The sequence below is a fragment of the Lampetra fluviatilis genome, chromosome 32 (assembly GCF_964198595.1).
Source record: "Lampetra fluviatilis chromosome 32, kcLamFluv1.1, whole genome shotgun sequence".
NCBI classification, from domain to species: Eukaryota; Metazoa; Chordata; class Hyperoartia; order Petromyzontiformes; family Petromyzontidae; genus Lampetra; species Lampetra fluviatilis.
This window is the reverse complement of record NC_136306.1, coordinates 8716529-8741655: the sequence shown is the minus strand read 5'-3', so window position 1 is coordinate 8741655 and position 25127 is coordinate 8716529. Positions and strand designations below refer to the sequence as shown.

The 25127-nt window shown below is 46.0% G+C and overlaps 1 protein-coding gene across 1 annotated transcript in view; it reads left to right on the top strand.

The window, feature by feature from the left end:
• Positions 1-25127, top strand: part of LOC144943723 (IQ motif and SEC7 domain-containing protein 1-like) — a 215460-nt gene that overhangs the window by 131774 nt on the left and 58559 nt on the right. The window lies entirely within an intron of this gene.

Genomic DNA, 25127 nt, shown 5'->3' with positions numbered 1-25127 from the left:
CAAGAGATACATTTCAGTTGAGTAAATGCGGTACTAATAAACAGTGCACTGTTAAAACGCAACGAGTTATTCTGAATTACAATTAATAATGAATAAACACAAACTAAAGACTCATTCACGCACTTTTTTTTCGCTGCGCTTTTCTCAGAGAGAGGCTTGCAAAGTTCATGAACATGTTTATCCTCACTGGCTTCCAGCAGGGGCGGTTTCTTCACTAGGGCGATTGGGCGACGCACCACCAATGTCATTCAGCCACAGAGTCACGCTAGCCGTCACTGTGCCTCTGGATATAGTCCAATCAGCGTCATGCTACGTTCTGTGGAGTACCGCCTCTTTTTGGGCGATTTCACTCCGGCTGAGAATCGCCCCGAGTGGCCCCATAGACTTACATTCAAAGATGTTTTTTTTCGAACGGGGGCGCTGCAATGCATTCTCTATGGCTTCCGGGAGGGCTCGCCCTAACGTGCTTACGTCATCATACGTGCTTACGTCATCATACGTGCTAACGTCATCATACGTAAGCACGTTTCATCCAACAATATAATTTATCGCCTCTGGCTTTCCAGTAAGAAGTAACTCATGGATAGTGTTTCTCCCGAGTCCTCAGGGTTTTATTTTCCCCTCCACATTTAGAATCGACGTGCGTTGAGATTAGAGTATTTTGCTGCTATAAATGTCCACGCGATAAGCCACTTCGTTGAGCTATCATTTGTGACCAGGTCCCTTCTGAAAAAAAAAAAGCTAATAGCTCAGTGGGCTTTACCTGGTAACATAAAAACAATGTGTTTTGTATTCTTTGTTGTTGAAACGTTCTGACCCACCCCTCCTGGACATCTGTTAAAAAGAGATTTATAGCTCATCGGATTCCTCCAGTATAAATAAATATTCTGATTCTGAAACCATTGTCCATATACGTTGAGGAAGTGTTGCCTCCGTAGCCAAGAACTTCCTTCGCCCCCCTCGACCCCACCTCAGCCATTCACGCTGCCGACTCCCCGCTTCTCTCCATTCAAGTCTCCGTCTCAAGACCACATTTTGCCCTCAGCCTTTGATGAGAACATTTATATAAATCAAATAAATATATTCCCAGGACGCCCATGTCCCACTGTGTATCTACATCATATTGAGATGTGGTTATGTTTTTACGCTCTATAAATCAGAATTCATTCTATTTTATTGACTGTTTCCAAATAGAAAATAGTTTTTTACCTCAAGGACTACCACTGGCGCCGTGTGGAAGTGATTCGTAAATTGTTTTGCAGTTCGCTCAAGAGTATAACTGTCTGTGTGTGACTGGATGAGATCTGTCGCGTGTAGCTTGTTTTGAAGTAATACACTGGTCAACAAAAAAAACATCTGGCCTGGACTTTTGCAGCGGTTTAGACTAATTTCAGGGTGCTGATTCCAAATCTGATCTCAGATTTGCTCTATCACATCTCATTTTTATGCTATCGGCGTACCCCATTTTCATTGATTTCACCCGAAATTAACTCTGTCACTTATGATTGCAAGTTGTTGCGAGTCAGTGACTGCTTTAGTGTTCAAATATGGTGCTGTATTTTTAGGATAGTGTGTTTATAATATCATTTTATGTAGATATCCACATTTATTTAATATTTTTCTTCTGCAGTTTTAATTGAAAATGCAATATTTTATATTTCAAAAACCTGATGTGATGCCAGATTTGGAATCAGCACCTCAAAATTACCTTAAAACCTTTGGAATACCTTTTGCCATAAAAAGTGTGTTGACCAGTGATATCTAATATTCATTGTGTCCCAAATTATCGATTCAACAAAACATAAGCGGCACGTCCATTTGCTCATGAGGAGGAAATGTGTTCGTTTTTTGGAAGTACCGAAAACAAATTTCCGTTTCGTTGGCTTTTTTTCAAAGCAACTTTTATCCGAATAAATTGCCAATTATTCGTATGAATTATAGCTCAGTGTAACTGTTACGGTAGCACCTACACCCAAACTAATTCAACAATCCCCTCAACAACTTTTTCCGTCAAACCTGCTACGACAAACTGTGCCCGAGATCGGCTTTGAAGGGATAAGCTGATAAGTGCGCAATTGTGAACACAGGTTCACTCTAGATTTGAAGTTTTCGTGACTGCAAAGATCCATACTCTTGGTTCTTTCGGTAAAGTCACGTAGGTAAAGAAAATAAAAAATAAAAAAATAAAAATAAACAAAATTAAATCACGACGTTTCGATTGCAACACATGCAATCGTCATCAGGTGTGGACACCACAGCAAAAAAAACGTGTTTATTTTTTATTTTCTTTACCTACGTGACTTAACCGAAAGAACCAAGAGTATGAGTAAGGGTCACCCTGTGTCAACGCGATGACCGAGGGGTGATGCCACCTCACACGAACGGTTGTTTGACTTGACCGTGCGACCACGTGGCCCATCAAGGAGTCCCACAATGCAATTCAGTCGGAACCACAAATCAAATGTAGTATAACCCGCAGCGCAACAAGGCAACATTGACATCTCTCCACCACACCCGTAGCATTCAGTTCGAAGAAGAATACGAAATAAAACACAGTCGTGACGTGAAAAGGGTCATGAAAAGCATTCACAGACTTGTGCGTCAAAACGTCACTTTTATGTACGGCATTTCAAGAATTGTGTTACAGTGTTACCGTCTCGATTGAATCTCGATTTGAAGCTTTCGTGACTGCAGGATTTCATACTCTTAAGTTCTTTCGGTAAAGTCATGTAGGTAGAAAAAATTGTAAATGGCACAGCTCGGCATTCAGGTGAAGACGATTGCTTGTGTGGCGATCGAAACGTCGTGGTCTATTATTGTTTCTACCAACGTGACTTTACCGAAAGAACTAAAGAGTATGTCTCGATTGGTTGAATGAAAGAGTCGAATGTACAACTGGAATGTTCGTGCGGTCCGGTGGTACCCGCAGAAGCATAGTGGAGTGAGGGTGGCTTTGAAACCCACGTCTGTGTGCTCTACAAAATTAAACATGTATTTGTTTCTTGGATGTGAGCCATCTTTGCGGAAAATGTAATCAGAAGTCCGTTAGAAACGTTGACCGCACAAAAGCTATCATTTTAAACATCTCGTAGTTTATTTTTTTATTCGTTTGTTGTTTAAATGCCGAGCTGTGACATTTAATAGAACAGTAAGGGTATCCGCGGCAAGTTAACAATCTGTTTCAATTTCAAACGAATTGCTTTTGAATGTTAGTTTTATACATGTATTTTTGTTTGTTCACGAATATTTTGCTAAACCTGTGGTTCACATATATTTAAACGTTGTATGTTTCTGCTTCGGGCCTGTAGTCAGTTGCAAATTTAAAAAAATATATATCCTTAAGTGAAAATTCCCCTTCGTTCACAATGATTGACATTGCAAACTAAGGGGGGGAAACGAACTTAAAGGACAATATAGAGCTGGCCACTGACCCTTTGGGTCCACATTCAATGACCCTGAGGTCAGGTAGGAAGGCCAAATGTTGTGCATGCACCGGGCCCGTCATTCTGCTCAATATTCCATGGCTAAGACCCACGCAGATGTCGATAGCTAGGGTGGGAGGAGCGAAGGGGAGTTTGGACGGTGGCAACGTTAGATATGTGAGATGTGAGGATTCGTGGAGATGATGGGGAAGGGAGTGGGCCTGGGGTTGATGTAGACCACAGGCCGAAAAGCCTTCATATGCCTGGTAGCGCAGCGGTTAACCTGCAGCGCTATGAACCTGGTGACCCAAGTTCAATTCCCGCTCACGACCAACCACAATGGCGGACATTTTAACAAGTCCTGGGCCTCCACCTAGATCGACTCATTCTCAAATGAGCATCCGGTGCAGTGTGAGAAAACAACAGCGCTGGGAAGACAAAGGCGGCTGGGCGTTGGTGTTTACCACCCACCCCCTTCGTGTGCCGTGCCGGCCATCATAAGCGCTCGCTAACAGCTCTTGCCCCGAGAGACTGTTCGACGTTATGCGGGAAATCTTTGTCTTTTTTTTGTCTTTCGAGGGTGCTCGGCTAACTTGCATCTCTCGCAGCACCCCACCGCCACAACCACACCCACAACCACAGCCACAACCACACCCACACTCACAACCACAGCCACAACCACACTCACAACCACAACCACAGCCACAACCACAGCCACAACCACACCCACACTCACAACCACACTCACAACCACAGCCACAACCACACCCACAACCACAACTACACCCACAGCCACAACCACAACCACAGCCACAACCAAACCCACAACCACACCACACTCTTCCACACGGGGATTTACATCTGCGATTTTCATTTCAATAGCGACAGTGCTGCTGCGAGGGAGGGGGAGCAAGGAGGGAGTGCAGGGTGAATACTTGACCCGTCCACCCGAAAAACACAGACACCTGCAGGCGGAGCATATTCGGGGAATTAGTGGAACATTCTTGTTTGCCAAATAAATAAATAACCAAACAAAAGTCCCTTCTCTCGACGTAAAACATAATTATATTTTAGTTTCTGTCATCCGTCAGCCTGTGGGCCATCTGAAGCAATATTTCCTTTCAGAATTTGAATGAGTGGGACAGATATACACGGGTCTTGAGCTGCTGGGTCTCATCACGAGTCAGATCTGTTCAGCCAATGCTCTTGCCTTGCCAATCATGGGTTAGGGCCATCTACACTATGGAAACCTCATTTGCCAGTAAAAATATGATAATTGTTTTTTTACCCTTCTATCTGGCAACAAAACTGACACCTTTTTACAAGGAGTCATGTTTGCATAGACCGCAATACCTGCAGTCATAATACAAACAAAAGACATAACTCTGATAATGTGCACTGTTCTTGAAGTTGATTGACTAGGTTCTAAGGAAAGCTGTCTCGGGTGTGGACCAATCAACTTCAAGGACAGTGCACATTATCAGAGTTATGTCTTTTGTTTGTATTATGACTGCAGGTATTGCGGTCTATGCAAACATGACTCCTTGTAAAAAGGTGTCAGTTTTGTTGCCAGATAGAAGGCTAAAAAAACAATTATCATAGGGCCATCTAATTAAGCTATGAGACCCATCCGTTCAAAACATAGCGTAGCACATACGTATTGTGCGCGTCGCTGGTGCATTGAGGATGATGAATAGATCATTCACAAACATTCCTCTTCCCACATAAAACCTTTATATTTTTTATCATTCGTCAGATTATGTGCCTTTCAGAACGATGTTCTGCTGGTGAGACCCAGAGGGACAAACTGGCTCAAAGTTTGCCCATTTTAAACTAATGCTGTGTTCATGAATCATTCGTAGGGTCCCCACCTATCATCGGTTTCCCATGACTTCATCCTTTTGAGGTTAGCTGTCCTGGGAAATCTGTAAAGTCTTCCTGGGATATTAAAAGTCCCGACTTTTTGTCAGTTGTGTAATTGCACTACTTTCAACAAAATGCACGCATAGAATGTTCTACCCCTGCTCTAGTGCTGTGTTCTGGTTTGTTGAGCCACAGAGGTGGCAACTATGATTTTTTTTTTTGCGAAAGACCAATCGGCTGGTGAACGAGAAAAAAATGTAAGCAGAGGGGGGGGGCATGAATTTAGTTGTGACGACACAAGGTTCTGCAACAGCAAATAACGAATTGTTATGGTTTTTTTGTGTAAATGAAATGAGATCACGTAGGTAAAAAAATTAAATAAATTAACTCACGACGTTTCGGAAGCCACACAAGCCTCCGTCATCAGATACAACTGCTCCAGTAAAATTGCCTAATACGCTACAGCAAAATGTGTGGCTTCCGAAACGTCGTGAGTTAATAAATTTTATTTTTTTACCCACGTGACTTTACCGACAAAACCAAAGAGTATGAATCCTTGCAGTCACGAAAACTTCAAATCTAGAATTAAATTAAATGAAAACCCATCTTTTTTCGATTTAAAGCTTTTGTGACTGCAGGGATTCATCTTCTTGGTTCTTTCGGTAAAGTCACGTAGAAAGTCACAAATAGCACTAGTCGCATTCCTGCATTTCCCATAAATATGCTAAATTCCTCTTGATATGCAGATTCTTTTGTCAAGGCGCATTTCCCCCCCCCCCCCCTTCCAACCCAGCTTAAATCGACGCTCCAAGCTGTGGTGGTGTTTCATTTAGACGCTGTCGCCTCGACAGACCTGGTCTTCACCTGAGGACGGCTGCTTGTGTTGTGGCCGAAACGTCGTGAGAATTATTATATTATGTTTCATTTTTATTATTTTATTACTTCCCTTCTACGTGACTTTACCGAAATAACCAAGAAGATGAAAACCCATCTTGGTTTTTTTTTTCGAACAAACTCCATCATCCATGGCGGGAGCGGGAGACAAAACAAGCAAGCGGACAGCACTTCCACCTAAATAATGACTCGGACCTCCACCTGTCTTCGTTGCAATATCACATCTCTTGCAATCCAGAACTCGCGCCGCGCCGTGTAACTGTGTGAACATCTGCCTATGGGTCTCGGTGCAGCCACAGAATGAATGTATCGGAATTCCGCTTTGTCATGTCACGTACAATCGCTTGAATGTTTGCATGCAGGTTCATGTAAGTAGCAGCAGCATGTTTGTTGAACTTCTTTTGCATCGTACATAGCCAACCGAGCTAATCGGAGATGCGGGGGTAGGACACAGCATCTGTATGCTCTACAGCCTCAATTAATCCCATTAGCTATGCCAGGTATTTATTTCCATGGGTGATTAATTTCAGGTAAGCAATTAAGAAAACAAAATGCCTCATTATTTAATGCCTAACAAGCTGCATCCATAGATTTTCGTGAATAATAAGGGCTGGGTAAATGATACAGAGCATCAAATGTATTATATTATCCTCATGGCGGTACCCCGGGTTACCAAATAATACAAAACGGGCCGAGGCAATTAAATATTTTATTTCTGGGACACTAGTTTTTTCAGGGGTGTACTTCACTCCGCGACTGGGGTAGCAATCAATCCGAAATCAGTGCCACACTCCGTCATATCGAAACGCAGCGAGGACGACTGCTCTGAAACCCTGAAGGCTCGCGGTACGCACCACGTGGTGCATCGTGTACAGCTCATCGAGATGAGTCGATTGCGCGTCGGCGATCATCAACAGACTAAACATGACCGCATCACGGGTACCGCCATAAGGTTCATATGCTGTTCTGGTACACTATGGATAATTCAATCAATGAAGACCTCTATCTCTATCTAAAAATATATATTTTTAGTCCATCAGCTCAACCTCGGCAAAGTGAGGTTTGTAAAATAAATACTGCTGGGTTGGCAATTGTTATTGGCAGGAGCACATTGTCTGCAAGACTGGGGCCTATTGAACTTAAAAAGCAATATGATATATATATATAAATAGAAAATAAATATAATAATATGAATATAAAATAAATATAAAGTATAATATAAATAGAATAGAAAAATATAATATGAATATTAAAATATTAATATTATAGAAATATAATATAAATATAATATAAAAATATTAATATAGTATAAATATAATATAAATATAATAGAAAAATATAATATGAATATAAAAAAATATTATATTAATATAATATAAAATATAAATCTAATATAAATATAATATAAATATAATAGAAAAATATAATATAAAAACCCATTATGCTTTGTCATGACAAATTGTGTTGCCTTTATTTATAATATTCGTAAACGGTGAGGTAATTTATGAGAGGGGCATTATATCAAAATGCCCTCTTTTGCCCTCTTCCCACATTGCCCACGTGCATACCACGTCAAGATGTAGATTATTTTCGCGACGTTGATAGGCAAAAAACATATTAAAGTTCTAGCAGTTAATCAATAAGACAAAAGACCCAATTACCTGCCGTACAGAAATTAATCTAAATAGCAAGACAATTAATTGCACTTTCACAACGTGGGGGTAGTGGGGCTTCCGATATCATCTGGGTTCCACGGTGGCTAGGAGATGTTAACTACCTCGCCTGGTATACAGGAAGTCGTGGGTTCGATCCCAACCCTGACCGTCTGTATATTTGGAGTTTGCGTGTTCTAGCCACCTGTCGCCTGGATTGTTCTCTGGGTCATCCGGGTTTTCCCTCCACATTTAGAGTATTTGATTGCTGTACATTTCCACATGATAAGCCACTTCATTGAGCTATCATTTGTGGCCAAGTCGCTTATGAAAAAGAGCTATGGAGCTCAGTTGGCCTTACGTGGTAAAATAATTAGTTTTTATTCTTTCGGTCTTTCGGTAAAGTCACGAAGATAGGTTCACCCCTCTTCCCGATGACGAACTCTCGTGTCGCGATCGAAACGTCGTGAATCCATTTTATTTTCTACCTACGTGACTTTACCGAAAGAACCAAAGAGTATAGTTTTTAATATCGTTTTTATTTTATTTCATCCGCCAGGCTTGCACGGTGGAGACGGACGCGTCTCGCAACGGTGTTAGGCGTGGATGGATATCGATGGGCGAGGGTTTTGCCAGGGAAACTGATGCGGTGGTTCAAGCCGGGTGGGTAACAGACACCCGTGATGGGATATTTGAGAATGCGCTGGCGAGCGGGCAACGTGCAGTGATGTGGCGGTGGGGGCGCGGCGTCGGTGCTTGCAAAGGGAAGTTCGTGTCTGCCTTACCTGCGCCACGACATATGCGGGCTGGCATTTGAATCTCAACTCCAATAACGCACGTTCCAATTTAATTGCTGGTCTCGGTGTAAGGGCTCTTTCGGTTCAAGCCGTAAATCATTATGAGAAAGGGTTTGAAGTGTGCATTTTATCCATTTCTCTCTCTCTCTCTCACTTTTTTTTCTTCTCTACAGTAGATTGTCTGGGCCAGTGAATGAGTGAGTCTGGTGGATCTCGCGGCGCTCCCTATAATTGCATTTCGTCGAGCCATAGTGAGCTCGGCGACCGGTTTTTGACCCTCCATGCGACGAGTCACTTCCCCTCTCGGGATATCTGTGCTCCGGCCTCAGAGCGGTTGGGTTGGGTGGTGAGCTCCAAAGTGAGGCCGAGATGCTTCGGCTGAAGTCCTTCTGCTTGGAGTACTGCCGTCTGTTTTGCCCGTGGGAGATGATCCGGACCTCTCACCGAAGGTGAGCCAAGCGTTTTTATGAGATGTCACCGATCCTACCCCCCTGTGCTCCTACGTTTACTGCCGCCTGCCCCGTTAAATGCTAAATAATAATCACACCGGAGGGCTCCTTGTGCTTATGGATGAGTGATGAACGCCGGCAGCGACCTAATAAAAAAAAAGAACGCCCCCGTGATGTATTGCACCGTTGTGGAGGCCTCTGTCCACCCAAGCAGTGTAAATGGGTACATCGCAGTGAAGTCGATACGTGGGTTGTGTGTGTGTTGGGGGTAAAGCGTGGCTACTCCCGCTAAAGTCCAAGACGTCTGATTGGCGTGGAAGAGTAGGCCAACATATCCTCGAGAAACTCTCTCCAGTGGAGGAGCTACCACCAGCGGTGGCGTGAGCAAGCAATTTACCTTTTAGTGGCTATGGGAGCCACTGTGACGATGGGGGTTTATATATGTTGGCACATGGTGAGTAATGTGCGAGTTTTATTGTTGATATTTGTCGCGTGATTTTAAAATAAACCTCATTTATGGGGCAGTGTGTTCTTTCTAAGGAAGTACACACACATTGACCACGCCGTCATATCAACGCGTACACGTCTGCGGTGGTATTTGAGAAGCGGGCAGTGTTAGTGGCATCATTAGGGAGCTTCGTCTACGATTGTTTTGCATGCGTCGGATGTGGCAGTCCACGACGGTGGAATACTTGCAGACGGAGGATCGTGTGACCAATGCAAAATTCACAACATTTGTATCGCAACCCACTAAAGGGTTTATTGTATTTACACGTGAATTGATATTCACGAATGCCAAAGCAACGTTGATGCAGTAACACAGTAATTGGATTTAATCATTTAATTCCTAGCTCACATCGCCTGTTGGATTCTGAGGCAGAGCACGGAAGTTTGGCTATCAGGTTTATTGTGATAAAAAAATATTTCGATTCGTTGAAAAAATGTACCGTTCATTAAATCGAGAATCAAATGTGTGTATGTTTCTATGTTAACAAAGCTACGTCGTTTTGTTTAAGCTTCACAACTATATACAGACAGTAATATATATCTTCTTGTTTCATGTTGCTGAAGGGAAACCTCTCACTGTCTTGACCAGCTTCACTGCGGTATCGAAGTCATGAATGCTTATGGTATACAGTGCATGCAAAAAGTGTTTAGAATTACAAAAATACAATCTTGGACCTGATGATCGACCTGCTCATCCACTCTACCATTGACGATAGCCAGGCTGGTGACATGAACCACATCTTCAAATCTTACAACGAATCGTTACGTGTTGCCGGGGAGGTATTTGTGGGGAGCGGTAGTGTTTGCAGTTAGCGTGCTACGGACCCAGCCACCCGAGTTCGATTCCCGCTCACGGTCAACACCAGTGAGGATTATCTGAACCGGTCCTGGGCCTCCCCCCTAGGTCGATTCAGCCTCAAGTGAGTACCTGGGTGCGGTGAGCAAACAGCATCAGCACTGGGGAGACAAAGGCGGCCCGGCGTTGTTGCTGCCCACCCACCACCACCACCCTCGTGTTCCGATGGCGGTCTTCATAGGTGCTGCTACTCGCTAGCAGCACTTGCCCCAAGAGTCTGTTAAGGCTACACGGGGGTTCTTTGTCATCATTGTCATGTCTGAGCAGGGGGAGCTCATGTCGGGAGAGGGGAGGGGGAACTGGAGGGAGGGGGGGATGATGGGATACCTTGCGAACGTAATTTACTACCGTTTAATCTCCAGGCACTTGCCACTGGTTGTCAATGGCCAGCCAGGTTGAGTAAAGCGTGGGAGCAGTGAGGGGGGGGGCTGCATTCCAGAGCCCACGGGTCGATCGCGTCGACATGGTCTGGTGGTGGTGGTTGGTGGTGGTGGAGTTGGTCTCGTGGTGGTGGTTGGTGGTGGTGGTGGAGTTGGTCTCGTGGTGGTGGTAGAGTTGGTCTCGTGGTGGTGGTAGAGTTGGTCTCGTGGTGGTGGTAGTGGTTGGTGGTGGAGTTGGCTCAAAACCACAGACGCGCTCGTGTGGCCCGCCTCCTGCGGCCGCTCGTGGCATCCGAGCAGCGCCGGCCCCACGGCAAAGGGGCAATAAGAACGCGTGCGAAGCTCCCTCCCAACACCACAAAAAATGCGATTTTTTTTTCGTGAGCAAGAGTTAACATCTGCGCGTGCGTGTGTTTACAGGGACCACCCTGGGTCTCGCTCATCAAGGGTGTCGCGCTCTCCGGCTTGTGTGCAAAGTGTTTCTCTGCGCCGTGGCTGTTGTCGTCCGACGGATCGATCCTCCGCGCCGTATTAACGGCGAGACGGAATAATCCGTCAGCCGTGCGTGGCGGCCACGGGCAAATTTAAAACGGGAATCCCTCTGCACGTTCGACTTGGCCCGAAAATTTGTGTCGATTTTGTGGCGGTGCTGGCGGTGGCGTGCCATCGTGAATACCGGTCGGGCGAAAGCAACCGCCTGTCACCCTAGGCCCACTAATCCGTCATGTGTCCATCACAATCACGGTGCTATTTACCAAAGCTTGCCCAAGCAGTAGAATGCTATGAATAATACAATAAAATTCGGATTTTGTTGTTGTTGTTTTTACAGAGCGTCGAATAGCAACCGCATCTGAAAACAAAATATTTGGAATGCACATCGTGAAAAGATGGAGTATATACTGTACTACCACATATATATATATTTCAGAAGAGATATAGTCATAGGCAGAGGAGACGAGAAAGCTCTTAAGCTTGGGCTTAAAATGAGGACAGGGGAGTCGACAGCCAGGCTGGACAAGTCGATGGGGTTCCAGACAATCCACATATCTGGGACAGCGGAGAAAGGTTTGTCCGCCCACTGAGCCAAGGTTGACATGGGGCTTTAACTTCTGCCCGATTGGAAACCGCGTGTGCGATTGTGGTTTTGTCAATAAACCTGGAAATCTGAGTGCAATTTCCCGGCCGCGGCTAACATCAGCGGCGAGCGATATCAGAACAGGTCCCCTGTGCCTCGCACGGCGAAATCCAGCCTGGTGATGCGTGTGCACACAGTGGCGAGACGTGGTTCCGGCCACACCACCTCGCTCGTGCACCGTTCTGGCCTGAAGAGGGGACACACACTAACATCGCTTGACCCCGAACGGTCGACCTGGGCCATACAGGGGGGGGGAGGGGGGGGCAATGATGGGGGGGTGATAATTTATCGCATCTGAGCGTGCGTTTTCATGATTGGGTGTGCGCACGCGAACGCTTCGTGGTGTCGGGCAGGCGGTGACTCGCGAATCGCCCAGGGATAGCAAATCTTGACACACGTCCGGAGCACGCCACGGCGGTGGTGGCGTTTTCAGGGTGAGGTTTTGGGGGGTATCGGAGTAAGTGGCGGGGGATCGGGGGGCGGTGAAGAGTTGTACTAGCTGGCTGTGGTGTCGTCTGAGCTTTGACATATTTTCCGAAGTGGGGGTGGGGGGGGAATAATAATAATAATAAATAAATAACCATCGTGCACTTGGTTTTACGACTTGCCCCGCGTACAAACGCCCACATCACGTGGATGGAGTTGCTATTTAGGTCTGGGTTGGAGGCTTGTCTGCCCGCACACTTTGAGGCCACCGTGCAGCAGCAACTCGATTGGTCACTCACCGGCCCTGGCTGCTTTGGCTGCCCCTGGCTGCCGGTAAACACCGCCAAGCCGCGTTGTGACGACTCAGCGGGCGAATCAGGGAAGATACAAAGCGGGGAAATTCAGAGAGGTAAGAGCGATCGCTTACGGTGGGGTTTTTGAGGGTACGTTTTTGATTTCGAAGGCTCGTGTTAGTTCTGGGAAATATGTGCAGACGCAAGAGTGGCCAATGAATCAATGCTCGCGTTCGTTCGGCAGCACTTTGAAGAAACGGCTGTTGCGTTGCAATTTTTGTTTTTGCTGTCAAAATAAATTAGTTGGGGGGGGGGGCAGAAAAAAAACCACATGTGCTTAATAAACACTCTATATCGCTCGCTTTATCTTTAACTCGAACCATGTGGTGAAAATGTGCCGTATGGGTATGCCTCAAGCCTCAAGAACAGCCCCGTACATTTAAGCAGTTGGTCAATAATTAAATGCTTAAACACGTATAAATGACGCGCGATGTAAGAACCTTGGTAGAATTGTTGAAAATTCTGTGCCTGTCCCATATCGTTAAATAAAATCGTTCGGGGACAATATTAAGAGTCGGTGGTAAACATATTTAAATTGTGCATTGACATAATTATTTAGGACAAATAGTTCAGTTTAACACGTAGTTCAGTTGAATGATAGGCAGGATGAATGATAGGCAGGACAAAGAGACGCAAACGAGAACCGCTGGAGCTGGCAGAATTGTTTTTGCTTGGTCATTGAGAAGTTTCAAGAAGGGACGATTTACCGATGTGTCTGAAAAGGAAGCCGGATTCTTGAATTTTGCCAGCAGTGACATACGGGGCACCAACGTGGTCCCCCCAACTAAAGTAGAACAAGTGAGATAGTTACGAGTAGCTGCCAAGGGTCAATGGAAATACGTTTTGTTTGTTTGTTACCGTAACAAGGAGCGACAAAACAACAACGATTTTAAGTTAAGATGCGCACCGCGGATATTGTTGAATAAAACTGCAGTTCAAGTTGAGCAGGGTACCTTAGCTAAGATGGTGTAGATGAGAGTGACGAACAAAAGAAACGGAGGCGGATGGAGGGAAGGAGAAAGATAGAGAGGGAGCGGTGGACAGAAACTGACATGGCTGTGCGATACTGGACAGTAAAGAAGGGCAGACATCGGGGCAGGCCGTTGCCCAGCAGTGGCGATGTGAACAGCTGAGAAAGAAATACAACAACAACAAGTGGAAAAATAAATAAAAATGTACCCAGGAAAATCCTCATTGAGTCTTAAGACGCCTTATTTTTCTGGAAGGTCCTGCTACATTAGGATGTTTGGCCAATTCCATTCGTGAGTTGTTTGGCTTCGTGTGGGAGGAAATCAAAGTACCCAGATAATTTCCACCGTGCATACCAGATGACATGCAGCACTACCATCACCTGACCATCTCGCAGCCCCTCACCTGAACAAACCTGGCAAGCTTTGGTGGCCACCTATCCAAGCACCAACTGGGCTCAAACTTGCTTAGCTTCTGAGATCCAATTAGATTAGTGGGTAATGTAGGACGATTTTGTCATAGACGCCTCATATGGGCAGATACTTAAATATCATTAGACTGATCATTGGTTTTTTACCCTTCTATCTGGCAACAAAACTGACACCTTTTTTTACAAGGAGTCATGTTTGCATAGACCACAATACCTGCAGTCATAATGCAAACCAAAACATAACTCTGATCATGTGCATTGTCCTTGAAGTTGATTGGTCCACACCCGAGACAGCTTTCCTTAGAGCCTAGTCTCACATGGGTTGGACCAGATGACGCCAAAAGGCGCACAACTCAAAGACAATGCACCATGAGAGTATGAGAGCTCGGGGTAAGCATTTACACCATTGAATGGTATCATTAGACTGTTATGTCTACTTTTGATGAATGCAACGTAGGGTTAACATTTAAGGTCAGAGAGGCTAGACTTAGATGGGGTTTGGGCTCCTGTTGAGAAGAGACAAGATGCAATCAGAAAGGCTGTGAAGATGCCACTGGGGCAGAGCACAAGGAGTGAGATTGGATGATGTAATGAGGAGAGTGAGGGGGGTGCCTCGAGATGAGGTGCCGAATAGAAAGGAATCGGAGCATCCAGCCCCATTCATGAATAATAATTTGACTTTCGGTGAAGAAGAATTGACAGTTGTTCCTGTCTTGTCCGACGGGCATGAGTTGTACTCGGTGGTGAAAACATTTTGATGCATTGTGTAAACCTCTACCCTGACATGTTCCAGCGTCTTAAATCGCACCGCTTTGATTCACAGCTCTCATCATCGCTTATGTTGGGCACGTGTTTGGTATGAATCTGCGAGTCGGAGGAAGGCATTCATCACGAGCCAGAGGCACTCTTTGGAGCTGAAAAGCCAGAGAATTACAGCCGTCTTAAATCCGCACCAAACTTAGAAGGACATTAAAGGGCTTCTGTGCTTTCACGGTCAATGACGGTGAAATGCATGCAGCATTATCTGTACGGTATGTGCATGTGTGTGTGCGTTAGTGTTTGAAGTCTATATTGTTTCACGAGGTGAGAACTCAGGAGACCAGCATGAGTCGCACTTTGTAAGAGTGACCTGGGGCACTCTTACAAAGTCTGCTTAAAGAGGGTGATGATTGCTGCTGCCATGCAGAATCACAATTGAGTAATTTGCGGAGAAATGAGCGAATTTGGCAACTTTGGATCCTGACGCCGGCACAGCGGTGGTCTTGCTATCGCGGTGACGTCAGGTGATCTTCTAACGCTCCGCTGTGAACCAGATGGAATGTCCATTATTGTTGCGGTTGTTCCAGTATTAACCAGGGCGACCGTTGGATTTAAACCGCGAACCTCTTCACCAAGCGGTTCACACAGTCGATGGGCGTTCGGAGGCGGAGGGGGGATGAGATTAAAGAATCTTGCACCATCGTTTCACCTGCCGCACCGGGAGATGCGAGTCGAAGCCGGCGACCTGTGGATTGCAAGCCGCGTCCGCGCGTGCTCGCCACTCCACCACCGCGACAGACATCCACACCAGCAACATGCACATGCTGCGTAAACTAAAAGCCATCGTTTAAAGAGTATGGAATGCCATTCTTGAAAAACAGTCGTTTGGGGGTTTTTTTTTCACCCCAGCACTGGCAATTGGGAGTTGAGCTCACACTCAGCAGGAGGGGATGTGTGCACGTGTGTGTCCTCGTGACCCAGGCCCTCCACCACCCCCCGTGCAGCTGCTGATGCTCAGACGCCCCCTGTGAGCTGTTCAAATCGCCGCACTCGCAAGACAGATCGGCAGGCGTTGTGTCTTCTTTGTGTCGTCTTTGTGTGTCTGTGTTTGTCCACGCTTCTGTAAAAAGGCCAGCTTCTGATTAAGCCAACTCGGTAATTTGTCAATAATAATAACTTAACAGTGATCACTGATTACTAAATTATTGGTCATGTGATAAGCAAATCTATGTCACAGTTAAATTTTGATTTAAAGCTTTCATGACTGCAGGGATTCATATTCTTGGTTCTTTACCGAAAGAACCAAGAATATGTCACAGTTGTATGGTCTCAAAAGTTTTTCCCCAGCATAAATTGGTTCAATGTAATACGCGAATGTTTATATTTACTAAACAAGTACGATCTTGCCACGAATGCAAAATTACAAAATAAATAATTGTACCCCTTTGTTAATCCACAACTGGATTAAGGCTTCTGTTGTCACTCAGGGAGATCGTTTTGACCATACCTCACCACCCTGACCATTGTGTGGCTTGCAAAAGAGAGTCACGCGACCGGTTCAAATATCACTTGCCACTGACATTAGTCGTGGCCGGGAATCGAACTCAGGTCGCGCAGTGCACTTCCCACTGGGCCACAGCTGCATCCCCCTATTCCCCATATTATTTGGAAAAATAAGAGTCTTGTATATTATTTAAATGTGTGGGAAATTTATTTCAGCACACAGTCTTCCATAGGGTTTTACAATTGGGGCTTCCAGCCTTGCTAAATATTAACACATGTATGTTCATCACGTGTGACCTTTGCATCGTTTTTTTAAACCAGCTTGAGTATGCCAATTCATCTTTCCAGCAATATTACACAAGTCATGCCCCAGAAATGTGGCTGTGCTTAAGAGGCATCATTCCAATGTATTAAAGGTAGCTGAAGTCGCTGTGTTTATTTGTTGAATATGGCAGAAACTATAATTGTTATCACTTGTTCGCTGTAAGCTTCAACTGTAAGCTTCAACTGCTGCATGTAACGGGACTGACTTAATCTTTTACACTATGAGACCTCCTTTGCCAGTTTTGCCACTGGTAAAGGAGGTCTCAGTGTAAATGCTTACCCCGAGCTCTCAATACTCTGATAGTGCGCTGTCTTTGAGTTGTACGCCTTTTGGCGTCATCTGGTCCAACACCAATGGAGACTAGGCTCTAAGGAAAGCTGTCTCGGGTGTGGACCAATCAACTTCAAGGACAGTGCATATCATTACCATCATCAAAGTTGTTTCTTTTTGTTTGCATTTTGACTGCTTGTGTTGCGGTTATTGCAAACATGATGCCTTGTATAAAGGTGTCAGTTTTGTTCCAGTGTAAAGGGTAAAAACCTACTACTACTGACTTAATCTTCTGAGAAGTGAAAGTGACCTGTTCTGCCAAATTTAGGAGTAGCCAAAAAGGCAACAGATGGGGCAGCCTTGTGGTAACTGAAGACATCCTCGTATTCCAGACTCACCGTTCTCCAAGAAACATTCAGTAGCTTCTTGGTAATTTATATCATGCAATTTGAAACAGAAGTTTCCCCAGCCGCTTGTGGTTAAAGCTTGGTTTACCATGTTGAGCATTTTCTCAAACTTCCTCGTGTGGCCAATCTTCCAATTCAATGCCTGAACATGCCCGCAGTGGTGCGTGGCGAAATATTGAGAGAGGAAATACTCAACACGCAGCCTGGCCAGAAATTCAGACTTGTTGTTACATTCTAACTCGTTTGTGCGAAAACAAAGTTCTGGCAGAGATGTGCAGCAGTCAAAGCGTAACGCTTGCAAGCAGAATTATCTAATTCTAGATTTGAAGCTTTCGTGACTGCAAGGATTCATATTCTTAGGTTTTTTCGGTAAAGTCACGTAGATAAAAAATTTAAATTAATAAAAGTAAAATAAAAATAAAATAAAAATCACGACGTTTCGGAGGCAACACAAGCTTCCGTCTTCAGGTGGAACCGTCACAGCACAATAGATGTATCAAGTGAGAGAAATTCCAAGAAAACAGTCCTTGTATATATACTATTTTATTTTTATTTTACTTTTATACATTTTTATTTTTTACCTACGTGACTTTACCGAAAAAAACCTAAGAATAAAAGGATCTAAGTTCGAGTCCCGATTGAAGGTCGGCTCAACTCGTGACCCCTCCGCGTTGCACGAAATGAGCCCTGCGTTTTTGTTTGGAAGGGTGCAGAGCCTGTTCTAAGCATAGACTCACTCCCGCCATGGAAATGTGGAATTAGCTTTGAACAGGCGGTGGGTGCCATGTAGCGTTCAGTCGAGTGGGGAAACCGTCGTACGTTTTGTTGTACAAAACAAAGACTTTACATTGCATGTTTGTGTAACTTCCACTTAACCTTTATGCGCACGGGCAGTTGAAAGCAATTCAAACAATTATCACGGCCTCGTCTCGCTTTGGCCCTCTGTGACCACTTTTGTGCCATCTGCGTGTGCGAGCGTCAGTGCTCGGCGTGGGCCAATGAATGAAACGGCCCCCCCCCCACCAACCCCCCACCAACCCCCCCCCCCCCCCCGTTCAATTTCCGCCCTCCTCTTCATAGGCCGGGAGCCTGGGCCCCTGTGCCCCCCCCCCCAGGGAGCCCCGGTGCAGTTGCACCGCCTGCGCGCTCGATAACCACCACCCCTGGAGAGGGCGTGCATTTGTGCCACGAGTGTTCTTGAGCAGTGCCGGGTGAAGCTGGTGCTGGGCATGTGATGTTATAAAGGGGCCTTAAATAAAACAAAAACACGTAAATATTAAAACACATAAATGTTTCACTTGCATAGTAAAGTAATTGTATTTTTTAATTTCTATCCAGCCAGATAATACGGCAAATCGCTACCCTTAAACACCCAGTCGTTCATAAAAGTCGTACTATAGTAATAGAGCAAGTGCAGAATAACTGAACCGGAATTGATAGCTTGAAAGCATTTAGCGCGGGGCCCTTGAAAGTGCGGGGCCCGTAGCTACCGCACGTGCGGCTACCCCACGTGCGGCTACCCCACGTGCGGCTACCGCACGTGCGGCTACCCCACGTGCGGCTACCCCACGTGCGCTACCCCACGTGCGCTACCGCACGTGCGCTACCGCACGTGCGGCTACCCCACGTGCGGCTACCCCACGTGCGCTACCGCACGTGCGGCTACCCCACGTGCGGCTACCGCACGTGCGGCTACCGCACGTGCGGCTACTTGTGCCACGAGGATAATAAGCCGCACGGCTTATTTGGAGCGTTGCGAGTTTGCTCCCTGGGCGCGTGAAGGACCTCTTTTGTCAGCCTTGCTCCGCGGCGCCCTGCCGGGCTCTCTCGCACCTCGAGTGAGACCTTAATTGAAACCTGGACACGTGCCCGCGGCGAGCTGTTTCACCGACAAGAAGCAGTGGAGACTTCTGTGAGTTGCGTTCTTTGTACGACGTTGTCGCGACGCCAGCACAGCTCATCATGGTGAAGTGAAATAAACCCGCCCCACGGCCAACACAGCGTATGGCGAGGCCTCCATCCTGGAGTGGATTATTATCAAAGGTCTGTAAAATGCTATTACGATGATCATGGAAAGATCTTGTAAGAAATGGCAAGGTACTCACGCTACACGGATACCGGATAGAATGCAAATATCGATGCTTCTAGTAAACAGTTAAGTCGATCAATGTGGGGTAAAGCGTGGGTGCTCCCACCAGCGTGGAAGAGAAGGCCAAAGCACCTTCCAAGAGGGGCTCTCTAGAGGTCCCTGCAGCGGAAGCCCTTCCACCAGCAGTGGGACGTGACCGATCAACTGCAGGGTCTGCTCCTTTATCTATTCCAGTGTTGGGTGGTGCGGTGCGGGGAGGAGGTGGTGGGGGGATGATGATGCGGTTGTTTGTGCGATTTTATTCAGGGAACGGTCGTGTCGGCAAGCGTGCTGAATTATACGGAACGTCAAAGTAGCGGGGAGGCAAGAGATTGATGAATGTGTGCGACTTCGGACGAGCGAGCCGCCAGATTGTCGCCGCGATTGGACTCGTGGCTTCTCGACTCGTGGCGGACGTGCCGTTTATTTGATCTCATCTCAAAAGAAATGGCAATGGCGCCTTAACGAAGGCGCTTTGCAAAGAATTAACAACGGCGCATACGAATGTAATGGTGGAGATTAGGTGAATGAAGTAGATGAGAGGAAGCAATGGGGGAGAATCTGCGACGCGTGAAATCGGCGAAAGCGAAATTGATGATGGTGAATAATGATGATCGGATTGAACGATTGGGCAAGGAGTGCTAGCCACGAAATGAGAATATTAAGAGGGAAAAGTAACGGCGGTGGCTTACAGGGGGAGATTAAGGGGGTCGTGAGGTGAGCTCGGGAAAATCGATGAGTTTTGAGTGAGGGGCAGAAACTAGTGAGCGAAGAGAACTCTTTTTAATGTGGAGGGGAAATTATGCAAAAAAAGCGGGTTTTTTTACCTACCGATTTATTTTTGCCTCAGATTGGGCTCACACACACGGCCATCTACAGTTGGACTCTTCGATTATTTAAGTCGCCGATTACTCTCCTGATGATCGGTTCGATCGCTCAATTGATCGGATAATGCGAAAACAGTTGCGAAAAAAAGTGTCTCACCTCTGTTACTTAATTTGGTTAAATTTCAGCTCGGACAATAACAAAATGTGAACATTTATTTGCAGCAGAACATGGTGTGTCTCTCAAAGCTTAAACATCCACGACCTGTTCTGTAGCAGACGGGGTGATACGCTGCCTTGCCGAGAATTCTGAAAGGGTTTTTTGTCCAATGAAATTATGCCGATCGACACAGTCGGAATAGAATTGTGCAAAAGGCAAGTGTAAATAAAACACTGCACGGAACACCGCACTCTGGTGTCGTGGCCAAAGGAACAGAGTCCAATCAGGATATTGACTCACCGCGATATTTGGCAGCAGCCAACTGGTCATACGCCCAATTTCCAGCTGACTCATCTCACCCAGTCACACAGCAAAGCTTTGTCAACAAGAAGACAACAACAACATGTCTTACGGCACCAGAGACGATATGATCCCCCGCTCCCCCTCCCACTGCCACAGTAAATTTGTTCCCCAATGAAAATGATTCCCCTCGGAACATATATTCGGCAATATCGGCCCTCCTTCCAAATATGTGTGCCCTCCTACTTTATTCAGTAATAATTTTGTCACCAAAAACGTGCATTTTAAGACCACGCTCCAAACGTATTTATGAAACAGCTGCTCATTTTGCTTTTCGTTATAATTAAACGTTTGCGAAGCATCTGGCCCTAACTTTGTTGGAACTGATGTGGCTTTTTTTACGTTTCCTGGACAGTCCCCTGTAGGTCCACACAACATAATTATGGGGAAACAAATGTTCCCTTGTGGGAACAAAGAGTAATTTTCACTAAGAGCGAAGGGGTACAAATGTTTGCCAAATATCTGTCGTGCTACGTCGTGGAAGCACGGGACAATGAAGAAAATTGTATAGTTGTACTGTATGCATATGCTCCCGCGTCTACGTTCCCCGCCCTCACCAACCCGCCCGCGCCGGCCAGCGTGGTGAATTTTGAATAAATAACCTTCATAACCAGGGCTTCATTTCTCATTCAATGTTGTTGTGCACACTGTTTGGCTGGGCATGGAGCGTTAAAGATTATTGGCATAAAAGAACCAGATTTTGTTATCCACAATAATCATATATGTTTCGATTTAAAGCTTTCGTGACTGCAGGGATTCATCTTCTTGGTTCTTTCGGTAAAGTCACGTAGAAGGGAAATAATAAAATGAATGACGCTGTCTTTCCGACAGACCTGTTCTTCACGTGAGGACGGCTGCTTGCGTTGTGACCGAAACGTCGTGAGAATTATTTTATTATGTTTTATTTGTATTATTTTATTATTTCCCTTCTACGTGACTTTACCGAAAGAACCAAGAAGATGAATCATATATGTGTTGTACTCTAGAGTCCCGAGGACAGCATAGGACAACCCGAAGGAGAGTCGGATGCTAGCGTGCTCAATTTTCCCCAGAAGCGGCGTTCTGGCTGAAATTAAGCACCGATTATAGCAAAGCGCCGGACGTGTAAACGTGTTGCCTGGGGGGAGAAAACAAATATAACAATATTTGGTGGAACGAATATTAATTTGCACCTGCTTTACTAAATTTCCCGGTTGAGTCAGACTGCACACATCGCCATGGAGCCAGGAGGGTGAAGCGTAATCAATAGATATTTGTTATAAACGAGTCCGTCCTTCTGCAGTCCGTTCTTGGCACAGTAGTGTGCGGGTCCCTTGGGCTCAGGGTTCTCCCAGGAGCACACGCGGTGCATTATTCACGAGCACGCTCCGAAAGCTGACTCCGTTGTCCTGACGCTTTTGTCCCTGCAGGCAGAGTTGAGCCGGGATCGTTTCGTGAAACGCGGTCACCAAGCGAAACGCGTGCGTGCCTACGTGCCTAGGGACGTTTTCGCTGCCGATTTGTGGAAATTGTTGACAGCCTGAACCAGGAGTGTATGGCTAAAACGTTTCAGTTTCTTATCCTTATTTGTGCATCACGATGTTTTTGTTGTGGTATAGCGAAGGGATTGCTTAACCCCCAGCTGCCTATACGATATGCAAGCCAGGTGTCTCAGAACGAGCATCTCTCAGTCAGGAAGGTTGCGAGTTCAAATCCTTTTTGAAATATTTACTTAGCCCATCATCCCTCCAGGGTCGATAAAAATGACAGCACTCTGTCCTGTGGGTTAACTTGCCCCGCCATGGACATGTGGAAATTCCCACCACAGGGGAGCGTGTCCATTACAGACTGATTTGATATCGTGTGCATGCAGTTCGTTCTATGCATTCACGCGTTTTTAATCAACGGGCTCGTTGATTACAAACAGCGTCAACGCATTTGCGCAAGCTGCAATTTTAAACATGGAAGCGCCGCTTTGATTTCCGTTGCATTAAGTGGAATGTCTCCCAAGCACCGTAATTACGTTAGTCAATAATAATGCATACACATTCAATTATGTAACATCGTACGTGTGCATTCATCCTGAGGAGCTACCCGACGAGCTTACCAATCCCTTTATACTGGTAGGAACCCACTGGTTCCACCAGCCCACAGGGGATTATTGTGTCCGTCCGTCGTGCAGGGAGGGGCTGGGTGGGGAGGGAGGGGCTGGGTGGGGAGGGGAGGGTGGGGAGGGGCTGGGTGGGGAGGGACAGGGTGGGGAAGGGCTGGGTGGCGAGGGTGGGGAGGGGCTGGGTGGGAGGGGTGGGGCTGGGTGGGGCTGGGTGGGGAGGGGCTGCTCACCCCGTGGTGCCCTTATAAAACTCAACGTTTAACCTACTCTCGCCGGCTTGTGCCCGCCCTCACAGTCAGGCATATTTGCGGAATACACCACGCCGCCGTTGACCCTGGCCATTGACCGAGCAACCCAACGTTCCTACCAGCTCCCTCCGCAGGAGGAATGTGTTTGAAATATTTTGACGTAAAGTGTATTGAGGAGCAAGTGCAGTGCTCCCATAATTTTGGACAGCATACAAACATTTTTTTGTTACGACTTGTGTCATTCACATCCCAAAGGCCGCGTGTTGTGTGATATTACGTTCTGCACTGCAGAAGCTGCACGTAGAATATTAATAGGGGGCGATGGTGCCGCTTCTATGCCGCAAGGCGTAACACTGGCGTGGAAAGCAACTCCAAGGCTGTGGCTGTGAATTACCCTACGCTGCCCGGCTGTGGTCCATTCGCTCAAGGTTTTTGCAACCAGGAGCGTAGATATCCCTAGGTGGCCGCAGTCATTATTAAGGGGCACCTGCCAAAGGCTAATCGATCTATGGGGGAAATCCACAAAGTGGCAAGGGATCCATGTGACTTTGACTGGCAGGTTAGTCATTTAAAACCGCGTGACTCCACAACACCGATAATTATCGTTGGATCTACCTGCAGTGAGCGAATCTGCAAGAGCAAATTAAATTGAGGGTTAAACGGTCATCGTGGATTTTATGTTGTGCAATTGTCCAAAAGTAGCATAATCCTCCTTTAAAGTGCGTCTTAAGACTAAGTGAAACGTCCCTGGGTGAATGAAGGACGCGAAATTCAGGTCAGTTTTGGTCTGGCGCAAAAATAAATTGATACTAGTGGAGCATTTATTTTTAATACTTTCCAGATAAAGTTGACGGTGTTAATGCTCTCGATGTGATTCTCCATCAGCCTGTTCTGTTTGTAAATCGGGTCACACTAACTTTTGTAAATACGATTTAACATAAAGAAGCTTTCGTATAAAGTTTTGCGTTGTTATTCGGGACTATTGAAAACTGGTTATATTGATCAAAGAGTTGCAAAAAAACTTGTATATACACAAAACAAGAGCAATGCGTTGTGCTCTGCATTTTTCTTCCTAAGACAAAATCATGTTGGGAAGCAACACACTGTCCCATTCGTATGCGTGATTTTTTTCCTCCTTAAATCGATCAATGAGCAAGCCTCACCCTTCCCAAGAAAGCAATCCACGCGCACACAACGCGGGTCCAGTTCTCACGTGCGGCGAGCCGTTTGGTTCGCGCTCTGGCGGAACGTTGAGATCAAACGTCGATCGCGTGGAGAGAAGTTTTTCGCCAGCTGCCTCCCAGTGCGCCAACGTATCCCGACGGGTATTTCGAACCGGGGCTCTTCCTCCCGATTTCAAACGGATTCCTCAGTCGGTTCAGCTGGAGACACTCTTAAGCCCTCTTTCCCCTGTCGACCACCCAAATAACTCCAGACTTTCTTTTTTTTTTCTTTCCAGCAGCCGCAGTCGCTGAAAGGGGCCGCGTACGCAACTCGATTCCTCCGGGAATGTTTGCGCCGACAGATGTAGAAGCGCGCCTCTCTGGAATTGCATTTCTCGCGGTGTTTTGTGCTCGCGCGCTCCGACGCGCAGTTAAAAATGGACGGCTAACAATTTCTGTTATTTATAACCGGGGCCAAGGTTGTCGTTCATTTTTTTTTTTAAAGCAATTTTTGGAACGGTTTTAACAGTGATGCTTTGTCGGTAGCAATGAAATCAAGAGGCGAAATCGATGTTATATGTATAGATGATTGGTCACTCCAGCCAACGAGAGAGAAATTGTGTCATTTTCACTTTCCGGTTAAGTAGTTTTTCTCATTGTCATGATGTTCCAAAATTCACTTTCACTACATACGGTTTCCGTGTAGATATGAATGCGCATGCATCTCTGCGCTTGAAATACGTGAAGCATGAAGG